This window comes from Falco punctatus, assembly GCF_963210335.1.
Source record: "Falco punctatus genome assembly, chromosome: 1".
Lineage (NCBI taxonomy): Eukaryota > Metazoa > Chordata > Aves > Falconiformes > Falconidae > Falco > Falco punctatus.
Genome location: NC_137580.1, coordinates 80,289,748 through 80,314,617, shown reverse-complemented (window position 1 = coordinate 80,314,617; position 24,870 = coordinate 80,289,748). Strand labels below are relative to the sequence as shown.

The window sequence follows — 24,870 nt, the reverse complement described above, 5'->3', positions numbered from 1 at the left end:
TCCCATTTGTAGCCCTAAAATTATTCTTGAATACAGGATATAGAAAAGAAAAACAACAGACCACTTTATGCAGAAGAAAAAAATGTCCAGACAGTAGTAAAAATTTTTGCAAATTTGTTTTACTTTAGTCATAAAAAAAAATTAACATCAGACGTAGTTCTTTGTAGGCTAATCTGCAAATTTTCATCTGGTTCACAGGTTTAGGTGACAGGAGTAAAGTAATATATGTCACAAAGCAGGGCAACACCAAATCAGTCAGTTAAGTATCAGCTTACGTCTTTTCACATTTTAACACACTGATAATGGAATCAAGCGCTTTGACAACTAAGAAGCAAAAGTATAAACTAATCCTAAAAGGATAAAGACTTACATCCACTTTTCAGCTACTTACTAAGCTCCAAAGTGCTTTCCAGCCTTGCTATTACACACCCAAATAGGTAAAATAAATTACATATTATCCCTTACCACCTAATCTATAACCTCTGAAAATGCAATTAACTAATATGTTGTCTCTGAGAGCTGTTTACGTGAGAGAGCCTTTGCATTGGTAGCCGATTCCAAGGAAAGAAAGCTTTCTTAATTGCTAACTGCTTATTATTAGAATAAAATTGAGTTTGTTTCACAAAGCTATTTCACAAATGCATTCTCCCTTTCTCTGTATGTTAGAAACAAAAATGTAAAACACTGAGCTGTTTTCCAGATCACAGAACGTAGCTTGGTAGCTGACTTAATGTACTTAATAGCTGGTTTCTAGCTAACCCTTATATCATACAAAGTGTCAGCCTAGAAACAGCTACTTGTTTAGAGCTAGTGATTCTTGTCATACTTAAATAGATTCTTTTCCCATTCAGCCACATATTTCAATTAATAACTCCCATTTCTAAAAGTTATAAATGGAATGTGCTTGTTTGGTTGTTGGGGGGGGGGGGTGTTGGTTTTTTTGTTTTGGTTTTTTTTTTTTTCTTTCACATTAGGACAGATTTTAAAACTGTAAGTGCTCTCTTTGAATTGGTTTTCTATGTAAACTGTGTTAACATTCAATGCAGAAAATTTGCAGTTGCTGCAATTGGCCACAACCTGCTTGGAATGAAAAGGAACTAACCAATCAGAAAACTCACTCTTATATCTATGGTAAATAAAGCTGTTCGCATACGTTCAAAGTGGATATGCTCCACCTGTTTGTTCAATGAGATGCCCTGGATTTAAATGGCAATTAAAACTCACGACTCTTGCCTGAACATCAGCTGTAAGGAAATGCCCCACCCAGAAGAAATTTTTCCTTAATTAACAAAGGAAAAAATGTTCTATGAGTACTTAACACATGGTTACTTTGCACTGAGTGTGTTGTAGTTCCCTTTTTATGGGAACAAAACCATTCAATTTTATGATTTTCCTCACTTATGAAGCACTCATAAATATGAACTTGATGCTGGAAGATGCTGAGCATCTGGCCCAGGTCCAGAAAAGCACTTCAGTGCATCTTTAAGTGTGAAACTAATCTTACGGTTTAACTGAGAGTTATCCCAGCTGCCTGTGGGCTTTTAAGAATCGGTGGGGCCGGGCAGGAAGGATAAGGCTTTGGAAAACAAAATTTCTGTCTGTTTACGGTAAGTACTGCCTGCTGTTCCCTGCAGGGTTAGTGGAAGCCTGGATCTTTCCATACATAACCTGGCAGACCACTCCTTTGCCTTAATGATCATCTCTTTTTCCTTCAGCAGTAGAATCCTGTCCTTATTACTGGCTGTGATGTGGGAAGTGTTGTCAAGTGCAACAAATTATGTGAGTCCAGGCGTTTCTTGTAATAATTGAATAGTACACCAGAGCATAGTTACTGTGTAGTGACAAATGTACCAGATCTGGTGGTGGTTCTGATTTCCTGTGGGTCTAGACAAAACTCGCACCCCAGTGCAAAACTAAGCAATTGCTTAGTCCTCATCACAAAGCAAGGAATCCTTGCAGACAACTTTGTCTAAGTTAAGAGTAGTTCCACTGTTTCACAAAATTTTTATGAGAATACTTAGGTGCATAATTGAGCAGAAGCTTAGGTATGCCTGCCCGTTGAAGTATTGGCTTCTTCAACTACAACATCAGGAAGAGGAAGATGAGGGAAATGTGGCCCCACTGCAAAATGAGGCGGGTGCCCGGCTGAGAAAGGACCTGGAGAAGGCAGAGCTACTGAATATTGCCTTTGCTTCTGTCTTTTCTGCCAAGGCCAGCCCTTGGGAATCCCAGACCCTGGAGGCAAGAGAAAAAACCTGGAGAAAGGAAGACTTTCACTTTGTCAACGAGGATCATATATGAGATCTTTTAGGCAAACTCGACATCCACAAATCCATGGGCCCCAATGGGATGCACTACCAAGTGCTGAGGGAGCTGGAAGATGTTATTGCCAAGCCACTCTCCATCATCTTTGGAAGGTCATGGAGAACAGGAGGAGTGCCTGAGGACTGGAGGAAAGCCAACGGCACTCCGGTATTCAAAAAGGGCAAGGAGGAGGACCCAGGAAACTACAGGCCAGTCAGCGTCATCTCCATCCCTGGCAAGGTGATGGAACAGCTCATCCTGAGGTCATCTACAAGAATAGGGAGGAAAAGAAGGTTATCAGGAGCAGTCAATATGGATTTACCAAGGGGAAATCATGCCTAACCAACCTGACAGCCTTCTGTAATGGAATGGGTAGACGAGGGGAGAGTGGTGGATGCTGTCTACCTTGACCTCAGCAAGGCTTTTGACACTTGGTTCCACAACATCCTCACAGGTAAGCTCAGGAGATGTGGGTTAGATGAGGGAACAGTGAGGTGCGTTGAGAACTGGCTGAATGGCAGAGCTCAGAGGGTTGTGATCAGCAGTCCCACAGTGTAGCGACTTGACAAGGGACAACGGGCACAAACTGCAGCACAGGAAGTTCCATCTGAACATGAGGAAAATCTTACTTTGAGGGTGACAGAACACTGGAACAGGCTGCCCAGAGAGGTTGTGGAGTCTCCTTCTCTGGAGACATTCAGAACCCATTTGGAGGTGACTCTTTGCAACCTGCACTAGGAGAACCTGTTCTAGCAGAGGGGGTGGACTAGATAATATCCAAAGATCATTTCCAACCCTGACCATTCTGTGATTCTGTGAATGAGACACCTTTTTGCCACTGCAGCATTTGATACATATGATGCACAGTCCATCAAAGTTAATGCTTTGGTAAGCTTCTATCAGGCACAAGAATATGAGAATCATTTCACTGGCCAAGGCTGAGTCAATCTAACCCAACATTACTTCTCCAACAGTAAACCTAAGCAGATGTCCAAGGAAGACTAGGAAGAGGGCAAACTTACATAACTGTGCCCCTGCAATATCTTTTGAACATCAAACTGTTTTCATGGGAAAGGATTCCTCAGCCTAAGCAAGGTAGGTCTATTTAGCAACCCACATTGGCTTAACATTTCAATCTTTTCTGCAGTTTCCCTAAGCCCTTCTGAACTCTTAAACCCAGAACATACTTCAGCAAAAATATGTTGCAAGAAAAGACATTTTTTTCTGTTTTTAATCTGGCTCCTGCTGACAAGTAATTTTATGAGTGTCTCTGATTCTTACAAGTGTGATCTTTGCACAGTTGTGAGGATTTTATCTCTATCCACCCTCATCGTGCCAAAAACCACGTTACCTTGAAGATCTCTTTCATAATCTCCCTATGTTCTCTTTCTCCAAGCTGTTCATACAGCTTCTGATCACCCTGTTCTCATCCCAATCCACTCTTTCTTTTTTGGAGGAGGGAATAAGACTTTCCATGGTGAGTGTTTCAGTTAACCAGTTTTCTAAAGAGCTTGTTCATTTGAAGTACCACACTTTATCCTAATTAATCATGATGATTAATTTTTAGTGACTGATAATGTCAAAGCCTGACACTGAAGCCCACTTGTCCCAATAGTTTGAATCCCTCCTCTTGCCTCGCCTTATTGCTTTCATAGAACTGTTGCGTTAATTGCACAGTATAGTAACTAATCTATTTAATATAAAATGAAAAAGATTTTCCTTAGAGTTGGAATCAGATCCATAACAAAAAAAAAAAAAAAAAGGTTTCCTTTTCTTGTCATATTCATGATATAAAAATTTGGTTTGGAAATGGAAAGTTAAAACAAAAATATAAACAGGATTATCCCTCTCAGGGACCCAAATACAAGCAAAAGTTATTTCAAGATGGAAAGGAGATGACTGCTTTAGTGTGAATTTCAAGCAAGATCAGTAAAAAGCTCAGAGTGCTAGCACAGGAGCCTGAATTCAAAGCTTTTCAGATCAAACCAGCACTGTAACCATTTTTGCCAAAAAGCAAAGGTATATCCCTAGTCCATTCATGAATCATTTTGCCTCTGGGGGAGATAAAACTTTCCCCTATAACCAGATATTATTGTAGTAAAGTGTTTCCATTATGTTAGTTTAAACTCAGACAGATGGTGTGCTTTCGAAGAATGTGGATCCATTTGATTATTTCCTATGAACACCTATGAACATTATTTATAAAGTAAAAGGAATGTGCAAAGAATATCATAGCTGTCATCTGTCTAGTCAAAGCAAATCTTACGTCCAATTTATTTTTAAATTATTTAAAAAATATTATTTTGATTCATATTTAAACTGGTTAGGATCTTATTAGGAAGCAACATTTTAAGGGTAAAACGTTTTAATTTTCTTGTTCTTCTAAAATGAAACCTCAGGCCACAAAATAAGACAAATCAAAACTGTTAAAAGCAACCTAGGCTATATTGACTGTCCTGGTTTCAGCTGGGATAGAGTTAATTTCCTTCTTAGTAGCTGGTGCAGAGCTGCGTTTGGGGTTTGGTGTGAGCACTGTTGATAGCACATGGATGTGTTTGGTTGTTGCTGGGTGAGGGTAATACTAAGTGAAGGACTTTTCAGTTTCTCAGCCCTTCCACCGAGGGGCTGGAGGGGCACAGGAACTGGGAGGGGACACAGCCGGGACAGCTGGCCCAAACTGGCCAAAGGGCTGTTCCACACCATGGGATGCCATGTTCAGTATATAAACTGGGGGGGTTGGCCAGGGCTGTGGATCCCTGCTCGAGGACTGGCTGGGCATCGGTCAGTGGGTGGTGAGCAGTCATGTTGTGCATCAATAGTTTTCTTTCCTCCCTTCTCTTTGTATTTTTGGATTTCATTCCTCCCCCCTCTCCCTCTTTTCCATTATAACTGTTGTTGTTGTTATTATTATTGCTTTTTCATTTTTATTTTATTTTCAATTATTTAATTGTTCTTATCTGAACCCTTGAGCTTTACATTCCTTTCTTTTTCTCCTCCCCTTCCCTCCAGGCAAGGGGGAAGTGAGCGAGCACTGTGTGATGCTTAAGTGCCAGCCCGGGTTCAAACACAACACTGACTTTTTAATCCCCCAGAACAGAATGAATATAAGTATTGTCTACAAATAAATACCAGAGGTCAGATAGAGTATCATGGTCCTTACAAAAAGACTAAAACTATCCTGTTAGCTCCTGCATCTTTTTAACTTAACCCTTAATTAATCTTGTATTCCAGGCCATTAGTTCTTATCTACAAGAAAATAAGGGAAAACCTGCTCATTCCTACCAGTACAAACCCTAATCTTAGTGGTTAGTTAGCAAATGGTGTATCCCGCTTCTCAGGTGGGCAGTTCATGGGCCATAGCTGACACTGTGGCTGAACCAGTGCTGAAGCTGTGGTTCGGTACTGCAGGAACTAACAGGTTCTGTTTGCTGAGGCTTCCTGGTGCCGGACCTGCCCCTCTGGGGTGAGGCCAGCAGGGCTGAATGAATGTCACTGCTTCTCAGGACAAAAAAAAAAAAAAAATAATAAATATTTGAAATATAGTTAATGTTCTGAAAAGAAAACTAAAATCCTTAATAAGATATCTAGAAGCCATTGACTCTGTCGTACTTACTGCACCTGTTTCACCTGTCTGAAGTCTTTTCACCATTTACTTTGGGTCTGATATCTCTGTCTGCTGCTCTGTCCTCATGCAGAGTAACTTGTCATGTGCCAGTGTCACTTTTGCATTCTAGGGTGAATGATGATGCCTGCAATGAGTTCAGAGTGGCAGAGAATGGCCTCTCAATATCTGTATTGCAATTGACTGTGGAAGATGTGGGGTGGAAAATTTTGGTGAGGTAAGTAATGAGTGTTTTATGTGTAATTTGAAACTGTGACTAGAATATGATAAATTAAAGAAAAAAATAATAGTAGTACTGAATGAGAGCATGGGTATGTAATGTTTCTCTAGCAGAAAAACTGGCTCACCAAGTCCTTTCCTTTGATCCAAGCTGTCCATTCTTCCCTCTGTGACCCAAGCCTGCCACAGCTACGGTGATATAACTGATCATAAATTCAACATCAAAAACATTTGGTTTTTCTTCTCTTGGTTTTATAACTCAGTTCATTGTAGTGATTCAGTTCAGAGTGTTGTGTCAGCACAAGTCACAGTACCACAGCTGCTGTACAGGAGTGGGTACAAGTGGCAGAGGGTAGAAGCATCTTAATCTATCTCAACACCAAATAGTAAGTGTACCAACCAGAAAAGAAGAGCCCACTGAATTTAAACTGACTCTTAAATGAATTTTACACACAGAAAAGTTCTTGTTTCATACCTATAATTGATATAAAAATATTTTCACTGTTTGCCTGAAGTTAGCCTGTATTCTCCTATGCTGTACTAATATTTATTTTCAGTCTTTACACTCCAACATTTCTGTCATTATCTTCATCATGTTCAATCTAGTTTTCACTTTTAGTGTCTTCACTGTTTTCAGGTTGTTCTTGGTACTCATATCATCTGCTGTTTCATTGATGGAATCTAAAATACAGTATTTCTTAACAACATTTGCTACAAGTTCTGGATTTATCAGATCGGATGGTCTCTTAATATAATGACAGGACAGTTTCACACTACTTCATATTTTTCCTGTAGAAGCTAAAGCATGATCCCTGATGATAGACATTCTGAGTATGAGGACTTAAATGGGCCCTAAAGGGCACGTTCACTACTGCACAGAGAGTTTTGATGTCATTCTTGATATATCCACAAGATCAATATTCATTTTCTTGGCAGTATTCTTCACAGCTAGCATTAGATGACCTTTGAATACATCTAGGACAAGCATTCTTTTTCTTAACAGCACACCTAGTCTCCTGATCCAAATGATGTTCAGTCAATCCTTCATTAAATCTGCAGGCATCCATCCTTGGTTTTGACACCTCACAGTTATTCCAGCAGGCAGCTATTCCTTTGGCATTGCTTTATGCTTCCGTATCACATATGGTAGCAATATGACACCATCTGTTAACACTGCCAACATTACTGTATCATGCATTTTTTCATCCACCAAAGCTTTCATGGTGGTAGATTTTGTATCTATTTTTTCAATGCTACAGTGGATGGCAGGTCAAAGTAAACCAGTTGTCTTGTTTGGCTCAGCAGATCATGAAATAAAGGGACTGATCCCAGCAAACTGAAGTTCTTTGCCATAGGCAAAACCAAAATATAATAAAAAAAAAAAAAAAATTAAAATGTTGTATTACTTGAGCACAACACCCCTTACTGGTCTTGAATTCTTGCAGTGAAAGGCTTTCTAGTTGTGACAGTTCTTGATCCTTCTGTTTAATCGTTTTTGATGTATTTAGGTTTCCATCTCTTCTTTGCCTATGCACAAAATATACAACTTTGTTCTGCCTTTCGATGGCAGTGTATTCTTCTGAGTCCAACTGGGCATCCATTTAGTGCATAAAAGCTTCTATTTTAATTGTTTCGATATTCTCACATTTTCTTCTGCCATTATATTTCTTCTAACACAAAAAATGTTTCTGCACACAATACCATCACTGGCTGAAAATTTTCATCATACTCTTTTCCTATACCTTTTAGTAATTTCCTTTTGTACTCATACCTCTCATCTCCAGACCAGTTGCCATTTCACAATTCAATTTTAAGATTCGGGGAAATTCACAAAACTGCCAGAAATGCCAGTGGGATCCTCTGAGCTACAGCAGGTCACACAGCTGCTGCAGGGAGGGGGTGAGGAAAGCAGCAGTAATCATGGGCTTTCTATCACCACCCTCTTCTAGGCACATATGGTATATAGCAAGTCAAGGTATCATTAGAGTCTTGATAGGATAAGGAAAATCAAATGTGAAGTTTTAAATTATTAGGTACCTTCCTGTAGTCTGGCTCCTGAAGGCTGAATGAAAGGTTTCCTCAATGCCTCTAGTGTCAGGAAAAACAAAAAAAAAAATATCCAGCCCACCTTTGAAGTCCTTCAGATGAAGAGAAGAGGCTGTAAATTGCCTGGCAATACGTGACATAAATTAGAGCTTCAGCATGAAGCCCTGAGGTATCTTCAAATGGTAATATAATTTATTTGAATCACCACAGAAGTTACTAAGGGTTCTAGCTACACCAACTATGTAAACAGCGTAACTGAGTTTGAACTAAAGGTCTTGTCTTGGGTACATTTTGCAAAGTTTAATTCAACTGCTTTTACTGAAAGCAAAAATGAGAGATAAGGAGAAGAAGGTGGCATGTATATTTTGTGCGAGTGTTAAGCAAAAGTATACATGAAGTATTTTGTAGTGGAACTAGAAGCTATAACAAAAGTGAAGGGTTCTTAGCGAATCAAAGCAAGAAGTTTCCATAATGTATTTTGTTTCTGAGTGTAATAAGCAAATCTTTTTTTCTCTTTAACTAAAGCTGATGATTTGCCTCTCTTCAGATGTCTTCCTCAATCAGATGTGACTCACCTGATCATTAGATTTCTAGTGAGTTTTTCCTTCTCTCTTACGGTTTAGAGACTCAGTCTCTCACATTTTTCACAGAGACATATATTGCACTTAAAAAGTCTTGGTATTTGATCCATCCTTGGGACAGATCAAAGATACAATAACCTGCATATTTGTTCATTTAATGAATAAAACATTTATGATTTTTTTTATGAATTTATGAATAAAAATTTATGGATTTCTGAATAAACTAAAAAAAGATACTAGTCTTTCTGGCCCTTGTGTACATAGAAAATACTCATTTTCCTCATTAAAAATGTGACCTTATTGCATAAAAGACATAACCCTGTCTCTTAGATGTTATGATACTTATTTGAATTTGAATATACAGTCTACTCTGCATACCAATACAATAAAGACAGCCTTTGGAGATTTCTCTTTTTCTTTTGTCCTTCCAAAGAAAAAGAAAATGCAGAAGACAACAGTAAAAAAAGAGCTCACTGGACATTAATAACAGCATAAAGCATAAGGCTCTATCAGGTCTGCTGATAGTTATTTCTCTATTTATAGACTTGATGTCAGAGGTATATCTCTGTTTTGAATAATTGTTAATAGTACAGACTTTGAAAGAATGAGCTGTCAAAAAAGAAAATGTTTCACTGGTTTGGGAAGACAGAGACCAGCTTTAGTTTGTCCTTTTTAAAGCTTCTGTCGTCATCTTTTTCTTTCTTTTTTTTTTTTATTTTTTTTTTTATTTTTTTATTTTGGTGAGAAAGTGACATCAATGGCAGCTAATACCTAATGTGTCAAGGTTGCCAAGTAACAGGCTAGAGATGTGTCAGTGAAGGCTGTTTCTGTGAGACGAATTCAGCAGGCTACAGTTTCAAGTACTTGGAAATAAACTCACCCTTGTCTCTCTCTCTTTTTTTTTTTAAATAAAAAAAAAATACTCTAACAAATGAACATTAATGTAGTCAAACAAAGGATACAGTACATGCTTAAGATGTAAGTCTAAAAATGGGTAGCTGTGTTAATAGTTTGTGTCACTTCTAAATCTTAAAAATAGTGGAATAATTAACATAAGATACCCAGTTGTAATTTCCAGAAATAAATGCCTGATGGAAAAATGACTTGAACATACCATAATTTTCTGCGAAGTTACTTGGATTAAAGAGGTGCTATAAGTAAAGTGTGAGTTTAATTGCTGAATCAATTTCAAAAGAGCAGAATTTGATTGGATATAATAAGATGTTGAGAAATAGCTGGTATGAATTTATTAGAGAGAAATCAAGTCAAACCAGTATAATGGTTTTCTTTTTTATTTTTACAGTCTGGGAACTGACTTGGTCAATAGTGGGGAAAGCTGTAGATATGATAAGATAGGAACCACTACTTTTTTAACATTGGCTTTACTGATTCATTACTTACTCTCCAGCTGCATTAGGGCGGTTTTCAGTGGTCTGTATTGGACAAGATAGTAGTCAATATCTCCATTAATGCTTTTCATTATGGAATAAAGTCATTCCTTATAAAACCCAGTGGGAATGTTTGCAAGCACTTTGGATGACAGGATTAGAAATCACAATGTTCTTGATAGGCCATAGAAACAGGCTGGAATCAATAAGATAACATTCAGTAAGGACTAAAGACAAGTATAAAGTACTACTTGCAGGAAAGTAGAATCAAATCTCTCCCCCAAAAAATTACTTCAATGCAGAATTAAAGAATTAAATCATGAAATAAGGCAGTAGGTCCTTCCAGAGGACCATTTGCTTGCTTTGCATTAATGTGTATATTCTTGCTGTGAGTTATGACGAGCGGTCTTTCTGATTGAAAAAGTTCTAATAAAAGGCAAAGTACATTAGGTTGAGCTCTCTGACAGCTCTGTAACTATCAAGAAAGAGCTCATGTCTGGCCAATATGGCCAGGGCAGTTTTAGATCCATCCAAGCTGGAATTGCACGGAGAGACCTTAAATTGGGTACATCTAATGAGTGTGCCAGAGACAACCCCCTATGATTTATGCATGAAGTAGCTAAATTAGGCAACCTGGATCTTTGCTGTGTTGAGTGAGTGCTCTGTATACAGAGATGACATTCAGAAGCCTAAATTTTCATGAGATTTAAATTTATTTTATGTCAAGCCACATTTAGACTTACTGATAGTTTTTCTCGGCTTTACAAATAAAAGGGGTACTTACCATCTGAAATATACACTAAAGTTTGTATTTTGGAAGGCAGGTTACAAGCTTATTTCAGTGCCTGTGAGTATGTATGTCTGTCTACTGTAAAAAAACATCACCGAGGGAATAGGACAAAAAGGCAAACGCAGAAATAATATCCACAAAAGTTTAACCGAAATCTGGTAAATTCAATGTACACTACCCTTGCAAAGGGTTGCCTACCTACTTTTAACATCTTTTTCTTTTCTTCCCTTGCCTTCCCTGGCAGTATTCCTTATTAGCATCTTCCTAGAAATTTGGATCATTACCTTTTTTTGAATGTTGCAAATTGCAGTTGCTGCCAAAAAAAAAATGCTAAAATTATATAAGTTTATAAGGTAAAAATACTTCGGAAAAAGATAGTATTATCAAAACTTGTATGGGTGAAACCAAAGCTTTCAGGATTTCCCCTCATTTTAAAACTGAGAATTACTATGGTGGAACACCTTATAGCTTGGCTCAGATATTTTATTTGTCTGTGGGTTGTGTACATTCAAGTCTCAATTTGCCCAGCTTAGAGAAATGATACTCTTGAACTTTTCGTGGTTTAGAGGTTTTCCTTTGATTGAGATTTGGGTAGTGGGGTTTTTTTTCATCATTATACTTCCTTCTCTCTGTTTTCAATACGCATCTGTGGAAATCATGATAGCTGTAATAAAGAAAACACAAACAAAATCTACCTGGAAACCCAGTTTGCATACCATTTCTTCTAATAAATTATTTTTCAGTGTTGAGGAGACGAGGCAAAAAACAAGTTTTATTTATGTCTTCTGCTTACTTAAGTCTTAGACCCTAAAGTTATCAAATTTTGTAACCAGAATATACAACCTACATAAAAAATGCTATATGGGCATACGGTTTTCTTTGACAAACTACGCATGTTCTTGAAGAAACAGAATGCACATATCATTTTGACTCAGGATGTCCCACACAAAGAACTATCAAGGTTGATTAACTGAACTAATTGCTGCTTAGGGCAAAGTGACTTTGAAGAACAATTAAATCCTGGAAAGTTGGCAACAAGACTCTTGTAATCAGGATGTATCTGGTACTTGTTGGACAGATAGCCAAAGATGTGTCCTTAAGTGAACTACCTTCATTATAATACTAAAAAACCCACAGCCCTTACACCAGGTACCCTGGGCCCACAAAGAGGCACTTCCTCATTGAGCATGCACAGTTAACCAATAAAGTTGTGCAAAAATTATGTAGATTACCATCCAGTCAGTGTTAGAGGGTGGGAAGTTAAAAAAAATAATATTCATGTAATTGTGTATTAATCTGTGGAAACTACTAGTGCTAGTTCGCCTATCATCCAAACGTGCACAACATTGTATTAAAAGCAATATCTCATATTCTTAGACTTTTTCTTTGATTTTTCACACTGGGTGGGAAACTTACTTTTGAGATGACATTAATATTAAAGAAAAAATAATTTTCACAGATGGGGTAAACCAAAGTGATTAGCCATATGCAAAGTAAATAACTACCTTGGTTGACAGTGCCTGTTTTACCTGTGCTAGAGGAGGTGGGAGTTAGTTCCTTGAGCAGTGAGTATAACCTAATCACTTGTTGTCTCTTCCCTGCAGAGACTGCTGTTGCTGCTGATGATGTTCCTGATGGGCTCACAAGAAGGCTTTCAGTAAGTGGCAATGTCAGACTTACTGTGTCTTCTTCCACTATCTCATCTTCAAACCTTGGCTTCCCTAAGCTCCCAGCCCCGCACCCTAGTTTATCTCAAACTCCACTGTCCTTACCTAATACCCATCAGTAACATCAGAAACTCACAGAAAAAAACCCTTTACACTCCCCTTTTCTTATCTGCAGCCCAAACAAAGCCTTTCTAACTTCTTCCAGTACCCCACAACCATCTCACAAAAACTTCTCTGCAATTCTTACTGACCAAATGTGCACCCTTGCCACTGTACTTCCCCCCGCTATAATCAGACTAATGGCATCTGTGGTGTTGATCCCAGTCAACAGACAAGCCCCTACCCACCTGCTCACTCCCTCCCCAACCCCAGCTTAACAGGAGAGAATTGGAAGGGCAAAAGTGAGAAAAACTCATTGGTTGAGATAAAGACAGTTTAATAAGTGAAGCAAGACTGTGTGCACAGACAGAGCAAGTTGAGGAATTTATTCGCTGTTGGTCTTCAGCAGGCAGGTGTCCAGCCAGTCCCTGGAAAGCAGGACCTCAGCGTGCAAAATGGTTACTTGGGGAGATGAAAGCCATAACCTTATACTTTGCCCCTTCCTCCTCCTTTCTTTGAGCTTTTACACATGGTATGGCATGTCCCTTTGGCCATCTCGGGGCAGCTTTCCTGGCCATGTCCTCTCCCAGCTTTTTTCCCACTCCCAAACTACTACCTTTGAGGGAGACAGAGTGGGAGAAAGAAAAGGCTTTGATTCTGTGCAAGCACAGCTCAGCAATAGCTAAAGCATTGCTGTGTTATCAACACTGCTTTAGTCACAAATTCAAAACAGCACCATACAGGCTGCTGTGAAGAAAATTAACTCCATTCCAGCCAAGCCCATATTCTTCTAAATGATAACGTCTGAATTTTAAGGTATAATTCCAAAAGACAATAGAATATATGTGTATGAAAAGCACATTATTTATAGCGAGAATAAATATAAGGCTAATATATGAAGGAAACTGCTGCTTTGACTTCCCAATTTAGCTTCAAAAACTGACAACATATCTTCTGTTAGCAAACAAAACCATGGTGGAAGTCCATTTATATTTATATTATTTTATTCAAAGTGCAAAATGGATTCACGACTCACTGCAGTGATGTGAACAGAGATAACTTATTTAAACCAGTCTATGCAGAATTGTGGAAAGAAGAGTGAGGAAAGGGAAGTGGGGAAAGAAGACAGAGTTTTTCTTTGCTAGTACAGCCTCATCCCAGGTGACTGTTCTCTTTCTGACTCAGCTGCCAGGATTTCCAGGAGTCAGTAACTATGCTACTGTGTTCAGAGAGTTGTCTAAGTTTGTTTAAATTATCATCTCAAATCAAACCAATCAACTCACAGCTACTTTAAAAAGCCATTCAAAACTTTCTTATTTTTCTGTTTATATGTAGTTATACTTGATCATTCCAGCCACCATTATCTTTTCCTTCCTGTGGTTATCTAAAAGATAAGGAAAATTGGTCAAGTTTCTTTTCTGGTCCCTACAGTAATGCAGCATTTAAGAAAGTTGTGAATGAACAGTTTGAAATCCGGGGAAAATTATTTTATACCAAATTAAATTATTTTGCCAATAAAATGATATATGTCTTTCATGATGCAAAGGAGCTATCACAATGCTAACCCACCCTTCTGTATCGAGCACAATCTTTATATTTATGGGGGCTTCCTCTCTGATCCACATAGCAAATAAAACAGTGTTCACTGTTCTGAAAGAAACACCACTGTAATCCTTGAGAAGGCTGCCAGTATATGGTACAACAAAATGTAATGATGAGCAAAATAGATCATTAACATTTTCATTTCATGTGTAGTGCATTCAAATAACTTCTGAATAACTATAATGCATAATAGTTGCATATCACAGCTGGACTTTCAAGTCAGCTATTACAAAATCAGCAAGTGCTTTGAAAACCGTGGTTTCTGATACCCAGCTGAGTCCCTGTTCTCAGTTGTGTTTGTATTAGTTGTCATGGCACTTTAAGTACAGTATTTAGTCTCAGAAAATGTTCTGTGATCAGCCAGCCCCCATGGCTCTTTAGAAGCTGAGGTGCATGCAGCCTTCCTGAATAAAGACTAGCACAGCTACTGTCCAGATGGCTGCCCTGAGTCCAGGGAAGATAACCCCTGAGTTCCCTCCCATCATCCCCACTCTGTCCTTAAAGCCCTCATCTTTCTCATTCTGACTAACATTAGTATTGCACTGGAAAACAAGGGGAAAAGGTTTAATGGCACAGAGACTGATTTCTTCTCTCTCCATGCAGCCTTTTCTCTCAAGAGCATTGGTCCCATCAGTAGGAAGGTGGAACTTTATTACTCAGCTCAGTAATGAAATGATGAAGGGGACGTTCTGTAACATTAGTATTTGCAGATGGAAAAAAACCCCTGAAGTACAGCAGTTTTTGCTGAACTTCCACATTAGGAAAACTGCAGGGCCTGTTCCCAGCATTACATATTAGCAGGAACAACTGCAGGGTAGCAATAAGCAACCTGCACATCAGCAGGGCAGTTCTTTCTTCAGGCTTTGTTATTTCAATTATCTTAATAAATACAGATCTCCTAATTAACAGGCCACTTTCATCCAGCAAAGATTTTGAGATGTTTGCGGCAGATGAGTTTGAGATTTGTCAGCATTACCCCAGGTACAGTTACTTTTTCTTCTGAAGTCCTTAATCATCTACTTGTGCATTTCCAGTTCTTTTATCTCTTACTGCTTTCAGTTTCTGTTTTTTTTATTAGTCTTCCAGTTTCTTACCCAACTGCTATTATATATTATATCCTTGCTCTTTTCACATAAATTCCTTTCTCTTTTGCTTTAATCCAGACTCCATTATTTTATTACTTGTTCTTTCATTTGCAAAAGCTATAATGTAGTTTCTCCATTTGCTGAGGTTCTTTACTCATATAAAACTCAAAACATTGATTCTTAAATTGTCCTGAAATGAATTCAAGAAAGTCCTAAATTTCTTCTGAAATTCATGATTCAGAGATGGGGGGTGGGAGTGGTAGATGACAGCTTTTTTATTATTATTATTATTTTTTCAGTATATCAGTATCATTTTAAATACAACATTAGAAGATTACAATTTGCCACTGTGTGTCTGAGTTAATGGAAATAAGCTTTCATGGAGTGCCCTGGGAGTTCAGGTTTTGTGTGTGCAGAAATAGTAAGATAAATCATAAAACAGGATATTTGTCAGATGCTAAAAGAATATTTTGAAATTTTGTTGTTCAATGACAGGGGGAAATAAACACTGCAGCAAAAAAATCACAAATTACCTGTACTAACATATTGCCATTCCAAGGATTTAATGGCCTGGCACAGGGATCTGAGTAACTTAAATGTGACCACCAACTTTTTTTTAATTGCATGCAATTTATAGTGAACACCTAGGATTTTATATAGTAATGTGGACTAGTTCTGAGCCTCACAGTTAGGAATTAAATATAAAGGAACTTGCTTCCCTTTGAATAGCTAGCAAGAGCATCCTCAGTCGTTCATAAGAACTCTGTTAAAGGATGCAAGATACAAAAGAGCACTGGGTGGAAGGATGGCAGAAGCCAGCTGCAGTCCCTTTGTATTGTTCTGGGCAGGAAGCCTACACATTAGCCTACTATGTCTGAGGCATAGCTATATGTTTCCTTGCCTAGAGAATCATCTTTTTCAAGCTAGGCTGGATTAAGGAATAGGGTTGCTTCTTGTCTTGTATGTCATATGTCAGAGGGACTTTCTAATAAAGTACTTCAGAGCCATGGACAAGGAACATTTTTTCTGACTTAAAGCATGTGTGGGTTTGCTTTTTTTCCTGGTATGAAGAGGCATTAAAAGGGATTATTTTATTAAAACCTAATTTGCATTGTAGAATTGTGCTTGGTCCTTCTTAACAAGAAGTCTGCCCTAAATGGACTTCTTGAAAGTAGTTATCAACTTTAAGCAGCTAACCTTAAGGAGGAGAACCATAAAGCAGTTCCTAGCATTGTCACAAATTCCCTCTCACAAGAGGCACACCCAGTTACAACACTGTGTTAGAAATATTGTTCTCTTTTAGAAAATCTATACAACTTTTTACCACTATGTAATTCAGTTCTATGAGTGCAACATAGCAGAATGTTCCATTAACTCTTGCTTTAGGATCTGCAGCTGCTTCTACACGATCTCCTCCAGCACTCTGCTTTATTTGTAGTTTTTATATGGTCAATTTGAAGACAGAGTCTGACTGCCACCACTGCTCAACTTCCCCCCCTCAGAGAGCTTCAAAACCTGATGGTATCGCAATTCAGCTTTCACAGAAGTGTTCTTCCCTTCTTTAACTTGCATCTTCTTAATCCTGAGTTGTCTTAAGCATCCCTTGTTCTTCCTGAAAAACGAAAATCATAGAAAATAAGATTTACTCTCTGAATGAGACATGTATTATAAAAGTCTACCAGAAGATTTACTAGAATAATATAATGCATATATCATTGGTCTGACAAAAGATTAAGGCACCAATTCAAAGAAGTACTGAAACTTTCACTTCAAGTTCTTGATAAATTTGGTCTTAAGCCTCCTTAAAATATAACTTTCTAGTCCAACATTTCAAACTGACACCTCATGCATTAAGCGTGGCTCAGTTCTATGAAACAATTTCTTCTTAGTACTTATTTAAATGTGTGCATGATGATTGCAAAACACCTCTGAGAGATAGCAAAATAAAATATTAATGAAATGTTTGAAAAGAAATAAATAAGAATTGGACTGTTAGGAAAGCTTTCCTCTCTCAAAAACATGGCTTTCAGTAAGACCTCTTAACATGGGACAATTAGTCCTAGCTCTTGATATAATCACAGATTAGAATGACTTATTGAAGAGATACATGGTCTAGTACTTTTCCTCAAAGACTATTAACTACCATATTAATATTCTTTCCATTGCACTAATATTAACTAGTCAAACTGTCACTCCAAGTATGCAGTGATTCTAGGTTGATATCTAGAGATACAGTCCTTATGAAGTCCTTACTTATAAAGAGACTATGAGTATTAGAGGTTTGTAGAGGGAAAAAAAATAAATTAAAAATTATGATTTTAAATATTGCCGTATCTACATTTTCGATTTTGAATACAGCAGCATGAGCCTGCACATGTGTTTTTTATCCCACTGAAAAAGTTTGGGGGTTATAAATTTCAAAGAGTTATTATGTATTGGACTTCTGAACCTAAAAGGTGATGGTGACCACAAGCATTTCTAGATGTTTAATGCAATCAAAATGCAAATGTGTAACACCTGCATAAGGACATTCAGGAATTATGTAACTGATTATTCTGGTGGTTGTTTTTCATTGTGATCTTTTTTGGGAGATACCTAGCATTTGAAAAAAGTTTGAAATAATGTTTTTGCCTTTGACTCTCCCTTGCTTTCATCAGTTTTCAGGTAACATTTAATATTTTTCATCTCTGTCTAAAATCGTCCATTTTGTAAAACACAGACTTGTGCAATTACTCACCTATCCTGGATTGGATTCAGTGGGCAATTTAGAGTTGGAAAAGTTTGGAACTGTTATTTCTTTGCAAAGCAGAAAAAATGTATCATCTATAAGCCAATACTATTAGATTAAATGGAACAAATCAGTATAAACAGGTCTCCTGTAAAAGGTTCTGTTCTGACCTGTTCTGTGAGTCTATGTTGAAAGACAGTTTGTAAAAAGTCTCACAATGAAAAAAAAAAAAAAAAGGAAGACTACAGAAAAGAATAAAAACAACAAAACACAAAACCCCAAGGTATTTAAAGAAAAGAGGACCAAATTAGAGAAACAAAAACTTACAGCAGAATATCACAGGTTTCTGATAACAGTGAGCACATGGCCTTTTGGTGGTGGCTATAAAAGCATAAAGATGCACTCTAGTCAGGAGTAAAGGTCTAGTGGTAAAATACAACAGCCTCACAGATGATCAACCCGCTTCTTATTTACATCACACGTTGATACAGTTCTCCATTATGTGGCCAGACACTGTCAAGCTCCAGTTGACAATATTTATAGAATATCTGGAACAGTATAAAACAGCATAATGTATTTGTGTACAATCTAAATGCTTAACTATTGGTTCACTCCCATTTCATGTGAATTATGTAAGTTCAGCAGAAACTTTTGTAAGTTCCCCAGTACAGAGAAGCTGAGGTGTGGTTTTCAAACGCCTGCTAAGGTATAGACCACAGAAATGGTAGACGGGAGAAGTAATGACAGATTCTGACCAGCAGTGAGCTTTAGTTATGGAGATGTATGTTTGTCACTGTCAGTGTTGTAGGAACCCTCCAGAGAGTCATGTTCTGACAAGCATGAAAGCACAACGATGTGAAAAGGCTTCTTAAGCAAAAAACTGAAAAAGCAATCTTATGAGTTAGTCCTTTCTGTAAAGGTTTAATGTATTGTATTAAGATTTTTAAAATATAGAGCTGTTAAACATTAAGGAAAATAGAGGATCTGCAAACTGTCAGGGCACCAGTGCATCAGACAGACATACAGATTATCAGTTTAGCATATCTTGTTTCTCCTTTTCATGATTTGCTTATGGCTTTCACAGATGCATTTTACAGTGAATCTGCTGATTCTTCTGACTAGGTGTCATAGTTTCTGACCTAATTTTTCTTTTAAAAATAATAAGAGACTTGATAAATCTGTATGATGCAGACTGATCAGAAGCTGTTTTGCATTTTCTGGCAGAAGAATTTTATGTGATTCACAGATCTCACATATACATCCCTGCTTGATGTCCTATTGAGGCACAGAATGAATCATTTTCCCAAAAATAGATAATGTCAAATCTAATGGCAATGCAAAGCATAAGATTACCCATTGAACTTGGCTATGCTGTTCTTGACTTTCAGGCACATAACTTGTCAAATGAAGTGGCAGTCTACAGCGGTGTGTTATGTGCTGAGCCCTTCAGTCACGTGGAGCATATTGAGTCACTCTTCTGTATGGGGAGGAGGATGACCCCCGCACATTGCAGCGTGCTGCCAGAGAGACCATTACTGCATCTCCTTCTCCAGCTCTGCAAGCTGTACTGGCACACAACGGATGAGGTCACTGGAACCTATAGCATCAAAACACCCGGCAAAGCTCTGAAATGCCTCCACCTCTGTTGCCCAGGACGAATAGCAATGCCTACGGTAAAGCTGCCCTTTGTCTATGCTGCATCTCAATGACAGTGGGGGGCACGGATTAGACATCCAGGGTAGGATCTTGCAGGGGGGCTCGGAGCAATCTGAATCCCTTACAAAAAAAAAAACAAACAAACAAAAAAAAAAACACCCACTGAAGTGTCCACTGCTGCCACAGAGCACAGCTGCAGAGCTAACAGGGTACTCAGCTGGGACTCAGTTAATGTCTCCTCTGTATCTGATTGCATTTTGATGAAAGTATTTTACATCTCAGCAGAGCGCCCTAATTGTAATGTTACCAGATAGTCAGGGACATACCTCTCTTGCTCTGAATTTCCTCAGCTGAAGGTATTTAATTAATTTCCCTACCAGAAAGTAATGAAGTAGTCACTGGAACAAAGAGAAAGGAGAAGGAAGAAACACAAGGTTGATTCACATGCAGGCTCTAGTCCTTGCTCCAATGAACACTGAAGCCTCCTAATTGAAATGTAGCCTTTCCCACAGGAGAGATATTTACCCTGGAATACAGCTCAGCCTTGTGGTTGGGCTATTTGGTCAAGCACTAGCATAGACCTGAGCTATGCTGAAATACTTAAGACTATAACTGGACTGGTCTAGCCAGCTCCTGGGGGGCCGCGGAGGTACAGGAGGAAAGCTCTTTCTGCATATCCCTGTCCATTTATTCTTGACGTCTTCCTGTTCACTGAAAGCCCAAATATGTTGTTTGCTATTGAGAACTTAATTTAGGTGGTAGAACATCCACCAGCATCATCACAATACCTAACTTAAATCTTCCTGACAAATTTTACCAACCATGAATTTTAGGAATGCACAGTTTTTGAAGCAGTGGGAATGTGGAGCTACTTGCAATCTTTTCCCCTCCCGTCGAGTGGAGGTGGTTGCATCTGTTTATTCAGCTTCTGAGAAGGTAATTTTGAAACAATATGAAAATGTATCAGTAATACAAAGTCATGCTGGAATGAGAGAGGCATTAGGTAGTGTAAATAAAAGCTGAATGAGACTGTATTTAAAGCAGTGTTAAGCCAGTGACACAATTAAGTGGATGTCAACATTATCTCCCAGTGGTCATGGTTTTGTATAATTGCTCTTATTATTGTATATAAACAGGTGTCAGTAATACATGAAATGGATATGGTCAGCATTCAGTAGGCAGTTAAATGATGCAAATTTGCTGCGTCCTGTGGGCTATACATAATACTTCTGCTATTCTTCAGCCTGAAGGTTATATTGGACTGTACTTCAAGTGAATTTAAATGCAGTCTTTCAGTTGCATCTTCAAATGTTTCAAATCATCAAACACTTCAGTGGAGTTATATCAACACAATACCTACTTTTCTTCTGCTGAAATCATTCACAAAGAGTACTCCTTCCATAAAACCCCTTTCATTTACAAAGAAAATGTAATGTGAGACAACGTGTTTGCACAAAAACCTTAGATGCTCCAGTCTGTCAAGACATTCTTTTCATCTGTATGTTTATATGTGACAGATCACAAAACAGACAAATAACTTTTAAAATACTTAATTTTTTTACCAAATTAAATAATTGTTAGATACTAAACTGCCCTTTCTTCTCAGAATTGCCAGTAATAATTAAAAAAATCCTCTTCTTGTTTTTATGAAGGAAGACCTCATGTAAAATCAGAATTTTGTGACTCTACCAGGCTTTCTTAACTGTCAGAACAACAGCAGGTCATGACTGTCAGGGAGATGAATTTATTCCTACCTACAAGGATCTGTGATTGTGGAATTTGCATTGATGTTGCATTAGTGTGAATCAATAAATTAAATAGATAAGCTATTTTCTCTTCAAAATCAGTGTGTGCCTATGTAAGACAGATGAAAATTAGAGGTAGAAAAAGTAATTTAATTCAATGCACAGTAAAGGAGCAACACATAAATGAAGTATCACTGATATCATTCAAGTATTAATAATCAGAAGGTTGCGAAACTGAAGCTATGGATAACCGGTTAAAGAATCTTGTTAACACTGTGCTAAAATGAAGTATATAGTTTATTACATGAAATAAAATATTAAGAGGAGGGAAAGGACAGGGAACGAGGATTTCTCATGATGTATTGATACACATTGACACCTGGGAAAGGTACAGAAAAAAATAAAAAATCCTGTACAGGTATTGACTTGTACCCCAGAAAGTTTTCTATGCAATGTTTTCTTTTACATGATGACAGCAAGATAGGCAGGTGAAGGTCTTTTAATGTCTTCAGAAGTGTCAAATTAATTAGATGACTGTACAGAGCTATAGAAAATGAAACTTTTTAATTTTCAAGTTCCTGTGAGGCGATATCCAAGTAACTCGTGTTTCTGTTTAAACGTACAACTATTAGCTACTGTTACCAATTAGATACAATCAAAGTATCCCTGTCTTTGGAAGCATAAGATAGAAAAGAAAATTGCTTAAGTGAAAAAAAAAAAAAAAAAAAGAAAAAAAAATCAATAAAGAAAAAATAAAGAAGATTGCAATATTATCCACAAAAAAGCATGCTAGACTTAGTGTAGTCAACACAAAATTAATAATATGAGGATTTTTGTCGTTAAAATTTTTATCCCCAGGCCTATAAAACTAGTAATAGTAACAATATTAGGAGCAGTTGCTTGGACTGGATTAAAGGTTGCCACTTATTTTCCAGGCACTGTATCATAGTATCATAGAATGATTTGGGTTGGAAGGGACCTTCAAAGGTCACCTAGAACAACCCCCCTGCAATGAGCAGGGACATCTTCAGCTGGATCAGGTTGCTCAGAGCCCTGCCCAGCCTGACCTGGAATGTTTCCAGGGATGGCAGATCTAGTCTACGGTGTCTCTGGGCAGCCTGTTCCAGTGTTTCACCACTCTCATCGTAAGAAATTTCTTCCTTATATCTAGTCTGATGTTTTCAGTTTGAAACTGTTACCCTTTGTCCTATCACTACAGGTCCTATTAAAAAAATCTGTCCCATTCTTTCTTATAAGCTGCCTTTAAGTACTGAAAGGCAGCAACAAGGTCTCCCTGGAGCCTTCCCCAGGCTGAACAGCACCAACTCTCTCAGCCTTTCCTCACAGGAGAGGTGTTCCGTCCCTCTGACCATTTGTGTTGCCTCCTCTGGACCTGCTCCAACAGGGCCAAGTCTTTCCTGTGCTGAGGACCCCAGGGCTGGACCCAGCGCTCCAGGTGGGGTCCCACCAGAGCAGAGCAGAGGGGCAGAATCACCCCCCTCCACCCGCTGGCAGTGGGGTCACACCACCTTTTGGAGATTGCCGCTCCCGGTATGACAGTATTAGCAATTATCCAGCTGCTACCACCTGTGTAATTGATGAAAACAACATACAATATATTGCATACAGGGGAAGGGGTAGAGGCATTTCCCATTTTAGGTTTGATTTTCTGGATTTCTTAGCACGCCTGAAAGTAACCATTTATCTGTCAACCTGAATATTGATTCTGCATTTCTGATGACTCAGTTCCTCTTGAGATTCATAATCATGTCACCTAAAGTATCTGATATCTTCCCAGGTTTGCATCAAGACCATCTCCTTTTCTGATGTGCAAGGATTACATTTTTCCAGGTATGTGTGTTGGTTTGGTTAATAATTGAACGCTGATTCAGTGAAGCTATATGTTTTGGGTTTTTTCCTGCTAATTTTCACTCTGCCTGCTTAAGAAAATGCATCTATTTTGCATCTACAGAAGCTGCCACTTAGTTGATTTCAAATGATACCTTTCAATTACTTGAATATTGCTGGGACTACCTGTTTCTTTCTAATCTCTTATGTCTACAGATCAGACAACAATCACATCTGTACTAGTCACTCATCTCCAATTGATTTCTTCTAGAAGAATCAGCCTCCTTATATCTTTTAGTCTATGTAAATCACCTACTTTCCAGTCTCCCCTGAATACATGTGTTTTCTCCATTATTCCTATCTTTATAATATCTGGGTTTACTCATTACTTTACACTCATAAATCTCTTTTCCCAGTGCTGCTTAAACAATGCAAACTGATACGTAAATGAGAAAGATGACTTTGGCTCACAGTTACTTGTTAAAATCTACTCACTAATGTTTTCTTTTCCATTCACTGGTTAAAATTTGACACCCTGACAATTCAAATGGGGCATAAAGTTCTAATTAGTTTTGTTGTTACATCATTTTTTTTAATTGTTGCATTCATGTGTATCAGAATTAATACTGCATGACTCAGGGGAATGGTTCTCCACAAAGGGCGAAATATGTTGTCAACCAAAACATTGCTTTTCAGTCTGTAAATACTTATGTAAGTAGCAAATGAATAATTAAAAAATGGGGTTGATTAATGAAGGATTTTCACATGTGAAAGTTAAGGGTTTTATCACTGTTATTTGAAACAAAATGCCTAATCAAGTCTACAGAAACATAATTAGGATCTGCATAATAGATGCTATGCTAGCAAAGGGTCAGCTGAGCTTCCACTGAAGACAGTGACAATATTGTACTTGTTAAAATGTGAATAGCCTTAGATGCTAAAGGCACTTAGTTGCATGCTTGCATAATATGTGCCCTCACGCTGCAGGCCTGAGATAAAAACCTGATGCTTTAAGAATGTGCTTTTCCACATGCTAAAAAATAAATTATTTAACTGCAGTTGCTACAAGAAATTCTCACTGCGCTTAAAATCTGACAGGCAGCATTAAGAAGAGTAAGCAATAAGTTAACACTTCTCCTATATTTAATTTTCTTAGCTTTTGAAGTTCAAAGGAAAACTTGGGAAGTTTACAACTATGGAAGTAGAAGTGATTCTTGATACGTGCTACTGTTGATGTCACATTTATACTATCCTAATGAAGGCTACCCCTAAGCTTCCCTTTCCAAATCTTTGATTTTGGTAGCTAGTACATATATCCAGTGCAAATTAAATAATAATAATAATAATAATAATAATAATAAATAGAGAATTTAGTTGGCTGAAGTTGGGTTTTGAACACAGAGTTAGTTTTGTCTGTATCTGATTCCTAGGAAGCTGTTACACAGCTGGGAACAATTGCCTCTGGCAGCAGGTTTCAGTTGCTGATTTGG

The 24,870-nt window shown here is 37.9% G+C and overlaps 1 long non-coding RNA gene across 1 annotated transcript; it reads left to right on the top strand.

Annotated features, from left to right (window-relative positions):
* The first annotated feature begins 923 nt into the window (after window positions 1-923).
* On the top strand, window positions 924-24,870 carry LOC308059801. Its single transcript, XR_013926404.1, has 3 exons — window positions 924-3,399; window positions 12,555-12,607; window positions 19,520-24,870. It is a non-coding gene; the product is annotated as an uncharacterized lncRNA (long non-coding RNA).